This window comes from Heloderma suspectum, chromosome 2, assembly GCF_057233095.1.
Source record: "Heloderma suspectum isolate Gila_16-S chromosome 2, 16-S_ref, whole genome shotgun sequence".
Lineage (NCBI taxonomy): Eukaryota > Metazoa > Chordata > Lepidosauria > Squamata > Helodermatidae > Heloderma > Heloderma suspectum.
Genome location: NC_139459.1, coordinates 354,457,568 through 354,468,029, shown reverse-complemented (window position 1 = coordinate 354,468,029; position 10,462 = coordinate 354,457,568).

Sequence of the window (10,462 nt, the reverse complement as noted above, 5' to 3'; positions counted from 1 at the left end):
ATCAACATAATCCACGGAAAGGTCACTTTCGTACATCCCTACACTGCTGACAGCTGTCCATTCATCTCAGGTGCTGATGCTGGTGCTGACTGAAAAGTCCAAAAATAACCTCGCAAGGGCAGCATTCAAAATGGAAGGCTGTGCACTAACCAGACGGTGCCTGAAAATTTGTGTATCCTCCCCAAGAATGTTTCCCTGAAGGAAAGGAAGGACAAAAGACGACACCAACTTTCCATCTCCACAGAGCATCCCCCAAAGGAAAGGAATACAGGGCTTGAGACGGAGGGTGGGAGGACATTTTCTTTCACATTGCTAAGTTGAAAATAATTTCAGGGCTTTTGAAAAATAGATAGCACCACGTCAAATGCTCCAAATGTATGATCCAACAGAGAGCGAGCAAGAGGGAACGAGAGAAAGCACTGCAGTTCTCTGGCTTAAATAGATAAATACCTTAAATTAAACTTCTTCCTACCTCCCTTGTTTCTGGGAAATAATCAGAAATTATTCTGGGTCTTATTCTCTCCCATACAGAGGCTTCTGTTACTCTGCTCCTTCCTTCAAGTTCCATGCTTAAAATCCTAAAGCATCTCCTGCCATGCTGAAGGCATCTCCTTCCATAGGAGTCCACCAATGTTGCAGCTGTTAATTTTAGACCCTGGACCTTATAGGGTCTCCTTAGGTGGCCATTGCATTACTTCAGCTGTGAAGCACACAAGTAATATTTCTCTTTGCCCTATAGTCTTCAGCATGATATTCCAACCCTGACTGATGGGTTATATAGGAGCTAAACAACCCAGTGGTTGGTTCCTGGGTGAATCACGAAGGTGTAAAGCTCCTAAACAACCCATCAGACCAGGTTTGCACATCATGCTGAAAACGACTGATTGGGCTGAAAAGGAGGAACAGGAGGTCATAAGATAGGCAGAAGGCTCTGTCTTTCGAGCAGCCCTCTTTATGATTGCACCCTTAGGTTGATCTATTTTTAGTATCTGCATTAACATTTAAATATTAATTAGGAGAAAGTTAAATTTTCCATTAGATACGGTTCAGTGTACTGTATAGTTGATAGAACCCAAAGAACTTCAGCAACATTTATACCTGGGTTGGACAGCTGGGACTTATCATTTCCTACAATGCTGCAGAATGATGTTCACTCAGAGGCATTGTGAGACATTGAAATGGTGGCTAATTCCAGCCGCCTGGCCCTGCCTTGAATGCTGACACAGAAAAAAATAAGGGGGGGGCATCGTCAATGGGCCCTACCAGAGCGATGCAGCAATAGCAGCCAGTGTTGGAGGTAGATCATTTTAGACCCTGGACATCACAGTCTTCTGGAGGCCCACAGATAAGTTGCCCTGTTTTATTCAGTTTTGAAGCGAACAACTAACATTTCCCTTCTCCCCATTCACCACGACCGCTCCATGCTTCACAACTGCTTCCACATTCTTGAGATACTGGACAACCTCTCCCTGCACCACACCTCAAAATCTGTTTGCCAGCCCTGTTTAAGAAGCTAAACAGTTCCACGTGTGGAGTTCGCTTAATTACATCATAGCACCATCATGACTACAGGATCAAAAGGGAGTTTGCTTCTGCTGCCCTGGAGCTGAGCACATTCACCTGGGAATAAACATCACACTCTTGTGAAAAAGAAAAGAAGGGATCATATATGCTGAGAAATCATAAAATAAGGATCTGGAACAACATCTATACCTACCTAGCTGTTCATACCTCCATCATATAATCTATACCTAGCTGTTCATGCCCCCTTCATATAAAATGTGTTTTTAAAAGAATAAGAAACAAAAGATGCTAAGTGATTACTTTCACCCCCAGGACACCTGTGTGCTGCCGCTCCCATCACCAGACTCTCGCCCTGAGATCCTGCAGGAATTGCAACACTGCTGACAGCTGTCCATTCATCTCAGGTGCTGATGCTGGTGCTGACTGAAAGTCCAAAAAGAACCTCGCAAGGGCAGCATTTGAAACGGAAGGCTGTGCACTAACCAGACGGTGCCTGAAAATTTGTGGATCCTCCCCAAGAATGTTTCCCTCGAAAGAAAGAAAGAAAGACAAAATAGGGATGAGAACTACCAGACTCAGGGACCCTGCTTGAAAGGGGCAGGCACCAGAAAGCTTCTGGAGAGAGCTTCTGGAGAGAGCTTCTGGGTCCGCTCTGCTGAAAAGGAAAATCTAGGAATTCAGAGTTGGGCACATCATCACTTACAAGGAATATCGGGTAGAGGGAGGCTCTGAGAAAACATATGGCTGAAATACAGTGGTTGCTGTAGATGTGATCCCACCAATCAGGTACTCTCCTGGCCGGTAATGATTAAATGGCTTGTTGTCTTCATTTATCACCATCAGTGGGCATTTTTCCCTCAGTATCCCATGTGGAATGTGGAGCAACAGAATAAGCAATAGCAGCAGCATCACGCTGTGAAGTTCAGCTACAGTCGCCTTCTGTTTCTCCTCTCTCTGCACACAGAGACACGAAACCCTGTGGCTGGTCTCAGGAACAGCAAAGTAGGAGCTGGCCTCTCTCACCGCTGCAGTGCCTTGACTACTGAAGTTGTGGTCTGGCGTGGCCTCAGCTCTGAAGGGCTCATAGGGTGGCCAGCTATGCACTGCCAAAGCAGAGGACAAAAGAGGACACCAATTTCTATGACACGTGCCTATGAAGATTTATACGTATAGGTGCAAATTTAGAAATTGCAACTATTAAAAGAACCCGCAAGGAATTTGAGCATAGTGGCGAGACTAACTAGACCACCTGCACACATGTCCTGTTTGCTGTCCAGGTGCTGTTGTCAGACAATGGTAAGGCCCCGCATCCTCTCCCTCCTTATGGTTCTTTATTTTTAAACCATACTTGGCCCAGACAGCCCAAATGCAGGACTGTCCTCTGCTAGCTCTCCAAAATAGAGGATTGTCCTCTGTAACGTAAAACATTCAGCCACCCTAGAAGGGGATGATCTTGAACCTCACACTGGCACAGCCCCTGCCTTCCCTGCATCTCCCCCCAGGCTCTCAGAGGATCAGGGGTTATTTATGCACCAGTGTTTCAGGGTTCACATATGGATAGTTGCCAGGTATTGCTCTAGGTGTGAGGATCCTTGCATCATTTTCAGAAGTGATGTTTGGAAATCCAAATCCCTCAAGCTTTGGTGAGAAGTTGAATAAATAAACATGATTTCTATAATTTGAGGGTTCTTGCAGCAGTTTCAAAAGTGACCTTTGGACATAAAAATCCCTCAAGCTTTGGTGAGAAATGGAATAAATAACCATGATTTTTATAATTATGAGAGCAAAAACCTCTCCTGCAAACTTGTTTACTGCCTTTCTCACTCCATGGGTAGGTGCCCATCTGGAGAAAACATGTTTGCACAATTCATCAATGGACGTCTATTGCATGAATCAGCAAGGGAACAGTTCAGCAAACTTTGACTGACCCTAGCAAGTTAACTTTATATTTCATTTCATTTTTAAAGCAACAGACCTTTTCTGAAGTTTTTTTCTCCATGGTTCATGAATAAATATACTCACGTGGACACTGGAGTTAAGTTAGTACTTTGGCCTAGCTTGAGGATGGTTTTACTCACATCTGGAGCACTTGGCAGGAACTAACATGGCTTTTAAGGAGTTGAAGATTATTGGGAAAAAGGACTTATCCCACTCCATAAATACAAGCCTTAGATCTGGATCCCCATGTGACAAGGATATAGGCGTTCCTAAAGGCATGGATGGTGGCAAAATTCCACTGACCTTCAGGGAAGAAACAAACTCTTCACGTATTGAGTGTTCCAGTATGTCTATAAAATCAGTATAATTGGAAGGGAACAAAAATTTCCCTTTGGGGGCACAGACACTTGTGGCGGCGGTGTGCGCACTCGGGCGCAGCGCCTGTTGCTGCCGGCACTTGCTGCCCCTCTGGGGGTGCTGGCATTTGTGGCGGTGGCACACACACCCCTGCCTCCTTGCTCGCCGGCAGTAGCGGCTCCTCTTCCACCTGCGTCTGCCGTGGCTCCGGGGTCGCGGGCGGCGGAGGCGTGCGCACTCAGGTGCGGCTCCCATGGCCGTGGGAGCTTGCTCTCTGCTCCTCGCCCCTCTGATCGCTGACGGCCGCAGCGGGCAGCCCAGCTGTTCACCGGTAGCGGCGCGGTCGCTGCTGCACGGCGGTGGCGATCCCAGTGGGTGACGTGGTGCCTTCCCCCAGCCAGCGCACTCAGTTCAACACTTGGCCAGGCCTTCACGCAACCATCTGGGGAGATTATCTCCCATTCCCAGGCCACTCTGCCTCGGCCTTGAACTTCTGGCCCACGTTTACTTCTCTGGGTAGTGGTTTGAGCATTGGACTGGGACCAGGGATCCTGGTCCTTGCTTCTTTATTTTCTACTACTGGGCCAAACTCATCTGGTGGCGAGCGCCAACCCCTAACTCACCTCTGCTACATCATGCCCCTCAAGAAAGGCCAGGGTGGAAAGAAAGGGAAGGGTATGGCCCCCCCTGTCCCCCCCAAGAGGCCGCTCCCAAGGCCCGATTCCAAGTCTGAGGAGGAAGCAGGCCCAGTACTGGCATCAAAACTTGCTCGCCTGGAAGCTGCTGAGCGTTCCTCGGGGATCCCTCCCCCTCCCCCGGCCAGGCCTAAGAAAACCACTGCGGTCCAACCCAAACGAACGCGACTGCAGATCCAACACTCGCTGCTTCTTTCTATTTCAGCTCGTCTGGATGCCGTTGAAGCTTCCGCCTCCTCTTTGCTGGCTCTCCTTGATAGCACACCGCCCCCAGAGGAGCTCCACCCTCCCGCGTCCTCCTCTTCCCCGAGGACACACGCAACAACATCCGCTTTTCCGGCCGGGGATCAGAACACGGCCACACTGGGTTCAGGTGAGACTGCCTTGGCACCTCAATTCGCCGGGCCAGGCATGGGGCAGGTCAACCCCTGGGGTTGGATGCCTTGGTTTACCCCCCAGGGCTGGCCATCCCCCCCTCTCCCACTGCCCCCAGTCACTCCAGCCCCCGCAGCTGGTACTCCTCAGCCCATCGCTCCAGTCTCAATTCCCAGTTCAACTGCACAAGTAGCCAACCCTCCTATTTCAGTGGGGCTTGGCGCCTCATCCCCATTGCTGGGATGTGAGGGAGACACCTCCCTTACTCCCACGCCGCCACCCCAGTCTCAGCCGCTTAACTTCACTTGTGCCAGCATTTGGCAGGGACCCACTGGATCAGTTCAGGACCCCTTGTCCCCCCTGCCACCACCCCCTACCAGTACCACAGATGCCCTTGGCTGATCCATGTGCTAACCTTGGAAGGGGAGCCATGCCCACGGGTGCTACTTCTTCCCCTATTGGCTTCCACCTGACCATTGCCACCAGGGAAAAGATTTTGCGGGGAGAATTTATAGATGTCTTCTCCCTGCTCTTTTGGGAGCCCGAGGCCAATGACAATGATAAGAACTGTGACAGGGAACCTGATTGGAGTATGGGTCGTAAGGTGCCGCACACCTGGGCAAACTGGTTACCAGGTTTCTTGATTTACGCTGGCATCCTCCAACAGAGATTCCTCGGGAGGGGTTGGGTACTCACCAAGTATCTGGACATAATATACAGGGCTTACACTGAATATGAAGGGAGCGCATGGTGGGCCTATGATGAGGCCTTCCGATGGAGGGCTGCCATTGACCCTTCCATGCACTGGGATCTGAAGGACCAGGACCTTTGGCTCCAATTTATGACCCCTTCCAGGCCAGGCTTTGGCAACAGATCTGACAGAGGCCACATTCTCGCCAAGCTGTCGCCCACAATGGCCTCCAGGCCTATTGCGGGTCCAGGGTTCCTGCACTGAGCAGGGGGTTGGACTTGATGGCCTTGTAGGCCCCTTCCAACCCTACTGTTCTATGATTCATACTATTCTATGATTCTAGGGGTTCAACACCGCAGGCTGTGCTGGGAGTTCAGCTCCAAGGGTTTCTGCTTCCGAAACCCATGCTGCTTCTGTCACGAATAATCCCTTTGCGGCGGTCAGCATTCCTGTGCCTCTTGCCCAAGGGCCAGAGGTTGGAAGGCCATGGTGGCAGAAAACAGGGTGGTGGGCATCATCCCCCTCCCAAAGGGCCCCAGCCCAGTTAAGATCCTTCCAATCCTTCAACTTTTAGGGCGTTACCCAAACAGAAGGGACGCGATCTACTTGGAACGCCGCTTCACACTGGGTTTTAGGATCCCCTTCAAGGGTCCGTGTAGGCTGTATTTGACCGGTAATCACCGGTCTGTCCTTATCATGCAGCGCTTGGTTCAAGATAAAATCAACAAGGAAGTTCTTGCGGGATGAGTCATCGGCCACTTTTCCATGCCCCCAATACCCAACCTTCGGATTTCCCCTTTGGGAATATTCCCCAAGAAATCTCCCAGAGAGTTCAGGTTAATTCACGACCTCTCCTTCCCCAAGGGCCGGTCTGGTAATGATGAGATCCCGGATTATCTATGTTCTGTGCGTTACACCTCCTTTGATAAGGCGGTGGCCATGATACGGGACCTTGGCCACGGGGCATTGATGGGCAAGTGTGATATCAAATCCGCCTTCCGCATTTTGCCTATCAATCCCGTGGACTGTGGATTTGTTGGGATTCTGCTTCCAGGACAAATTTTACATCGACCGCGCCCTCCCCATGGGATGCTCCATCTCTTGCGCCATGTTTGAAATGTTCAGTACCTTTCTGGAATGGGCTGTAAGGGATAGGATGGGCTCCGGAAATGTGATTCATTATTTAGATGACTTCCTGTTTGCTGGACCTGGGGGTGGCAGACAATGCTCTGACTTAATCAGTGCATTCGTATCCCTTTCCTCGGACTTAGGCATCCCTTTGGCACATGAGAAGACAGAGGGCCCATCTGTTACTTTGACGTTCTTAGGGATCGAACTCGATACCCTCACACAGTGTTCTCGCCTCCCTCACGATAAACTGCTGGTCCTTAGGGGTAAGATCAAGACCATCCTGCAACTTCGTAAAGTCTCCCTCAGAGTGCTGCAAGAAGTAGTGGGGCATTTGAACTTCGCTTGTAGGGTGGTGGCCCCCAGCCGCGCCTTCCTGCAACTACTCTGCTGGGCAATGCAGGGTCTACAATGCCTGCATCATCGCACCAGAGTCACCTCCGCCATGTGCATGGACCTGCAGGTATGGCTTAAATTCCTGAGGGAATTTAATGGTGTCTCCTTCTGGAGGCGCGAGTTGATTCTTCGAGCCGACCTGCAGATTCATTCGGATGCTGCCGGCACCTTCAGTTTCGGTCTAATTTGGCAGGACCAGTGGTGCCTTGGCCAATGGCCAGAAAGCTGGGCTGCCACCAGTATTTGTCAGGACTAGGGATGGATGAAAGTCCCTTACCTGATCCCGAAGCTTGCTTCGCGGTGGGGGGGAGGCGCGCCGTCCCTCCCCCCGAAATTCTGGCTGGGGGGGAGGCGCCCCATCCCTCCCCCCCAAATTCAGGCCGGGGGGCAGGTGCCCCGTCCCTCCGGCCGCGAAACCTCCTCTCCTGCCGGGACGCAAACAGAGGCGGTCGTAGCCCCCGCTGTTTGCGTCCCTGCAGTCAGCCATGATAGGCTACGTAAATGTTTACGTAGCCTATCACGGATGACTTTAAAAAAAAAAGCGCATATGCAAATGGCGGCGCCCATGGGCGCCGCCATTTGCGTTCCTTATTTTGGCACGTGTAGTCTACGTAAACATTTGTGTAGACTACGGCGAAAGTAAGGGGAACACTATTTGCCTATCACATTTGTTTGTTCGTTTTACTTGGAAATGGCGGCGGCGGCAGCCGGTTGAAAGACCGGTTGCCGCCGCACCGCCGCCGGAGCCGCCGCTGCCAGGGACATTCGAACAAGTTAAGTCCCATCCCGGAGGGGGCGGGGGTGGCAGACCGTTTCTCCACCAATTTTGGGGGGCCGAATGCGCTGGCATTCGGCCTCCCCGGGATTCGTGGAGAAATTCTCTGACATCCCTAGTCAGGACCTCACCATCCTGGAATTCTTCCCCATTTACATGGCAGTGCACATTTGGGTGGATTTGATGGCCAATTACATTGCCCTCTTTTGGTGCAACAACATGGCCGGTGTGCATGTCATTAATACATTGTCCTCCAGAAACATGGTTTTAGTTAGAGCATTTACCCTCCAATGCCTACGCCATAACATCTGCTTCCACACCCGCCACGTACCGGGTCTGGAGAACCCAATTGCCGATGCTTTGTCATGAAACCAGAACAACAGGTTCTGTGTATTAGCCCCATGGGCACATCCTCTAGCAGACCCCATGCCAGCCAGAATATGGGAGATTGGCGTTCTCAAGTCAAACACGCTATCCTGATTTCTATAGCCCCCAGCACTAGAGCCGCCTATGAGAGAGCAGGTAGGGAGTTTTGGGCCTTCAGGAGTGGACTTCAGTTACAGGACTCTTGGCCTTACCTGTGGAACACTTGTTACAATTCTGTGTACATCTGCGTAACAAAGGGCTATCTGCTAGGACTAGGGATGTATGAAAGTCACTTACCTTTTCGAAGGGTGACATTCATGGTGGGGGGGAGGCGCTCTGTCCCTCCCCCCCGAATCCTGGCCGGCCGGCTCCGCTCTGCAAGGATTCTGCAGCGCCGTTGGCCGGCTCTGCCAGCGGCTGGACATCCGGCCACTGGCTAGCAGGGATGCAAATGCATTCCTGCAGTCAGCCGTGATAGCCTACATAAATGTTTACGTAGCCTATCATGGCTGATTTAAGAGAAAAGAAAAAAAATGCGCATACACAAATGGCGGCGGCCATGGGCGCCGCCATTTGCATTCTTTATTTTGGCACATCTTAGTCTACGTAAACCTTTACGTAGACTAAGATGGCGAAAATAAGGGGAACGCAAATAGCGTAGCGACGTGCCAAAATAAGGAACACAAATGGCGGCGCCCATGGGCGCCGCCATTTGTATACGCGCGTTTTTTTTCTTTTAAATCAACCGTGATAGGCTACGTAAAGATTTACGTAGCCTATCATGGTGTTTTTTAAAAATCTAGCCGTGATATGCTACGTAAATCTTTACGTGGCCTATCGCGTTTTTTTGTTTGTTTTTTTTTTTACTGGAAATGGCGGCGGCGGCCGGTCGGAAGAACCGCCGCCGCCGCCGCCGCCGGAGCCGCCGCCACCAGGAAGATCCGCCCAAGGTAAGTCCCGTCCCTGGGGGGTTGGGGGGGTGGCAGACTGTTCCGCCACCAATTTCGGGGGGGCGAATGTGCTGGCATTCGGCCTCCCCAAGATCCGTGGCGGAATTCTCTGACATCCCTAGCTAGCTGTCAAGGGCTCCTTGGAGGGCTCTCTCAGTCTAATCCAGTAGCCAAGTCCAGACAGAGACAAAGGGATTATTTTCAAAGCTTTATTCTTCTTTTACAACTTAATAACTCTACAGGTAGCAACTAGATCTGAGCAGCAGCATCCCTATGCCCTAAGTTAGAAAAGTTGGTCCCCGTTTGAAAGGCAATTACTGGCAGACCCCTGAATATAAGGACTAGGGAGAATCCCTCCCTTTTTCCCTTGAATCCTCTGGGCGCAAGCGTTCTTGGAGCGCCAACCGGGCGCTACGCCTCCTTTCCACGCTCTCCATTTGGTGCTGCTCTCTGCGTCTGCGCCGCGCATCCAACCAGTCTGCTATCGGTGCTGGGTCACTCCCTGGACTGCTTTCTAATCTAGGAATGTGGGTGGGAGGAATCTCTGTCAGCTGCGGGCGCTGGGAAAAAGGGGCGCACTCCTCTCCCAGGAGCGACTGCTCTTCCTCCGAATCAGAACTACTCTGGGATTCTATGGGCTCAGTGTCCACCCTGACACTAGGACCATTACAGGGAGGCTCCAGGGATTGTGGCCGTTTGCGTCCCTGTAGTCAGCTGTGATAGGCTATGTAAAGACTTACATAGCCTATCACGTCTGGCTTAAAAAAACAAACAAACGCACGTACGCAAATGGCGGCGGCTACGGCCGCCACCATTTGCGTTTCTTATTTTTGGCCGTCTTAGTCTATGTAAATATTTACGGAGACTAAGATGGCGAAAATAAGGGGGAACACAAATAGCGTCTGCTACGCTATTTGCATTCCCCTTATTTTCGCCATCTTAGCCGCTGCCAAAGCCGCCACTGGAGCCACCGCCACCCGGAAGATCCGCCCCAGGTAAGTCTCATCCCGGGGGATGGGGCGGTAGAAGGCCGTTCCACCACAGATTTCGGGGGGCTGACCCGAGATCCATGGCGGAATTCTCTGCCATCCTTACTTCCATGCTGCAGCTTTAACAGCCTTCTTTGGATTCTTTGGTTCTTAGGATTTCAGAACTGGTCTGGGCTTCCAAAGCTGACCCAGCTGGGAGGGCGTTAAGGTACTCTGATTTGCAGATCCATCCCAACCTGATCCACTCTGTATTCGATGGTCAAAAACCAATCAATCTG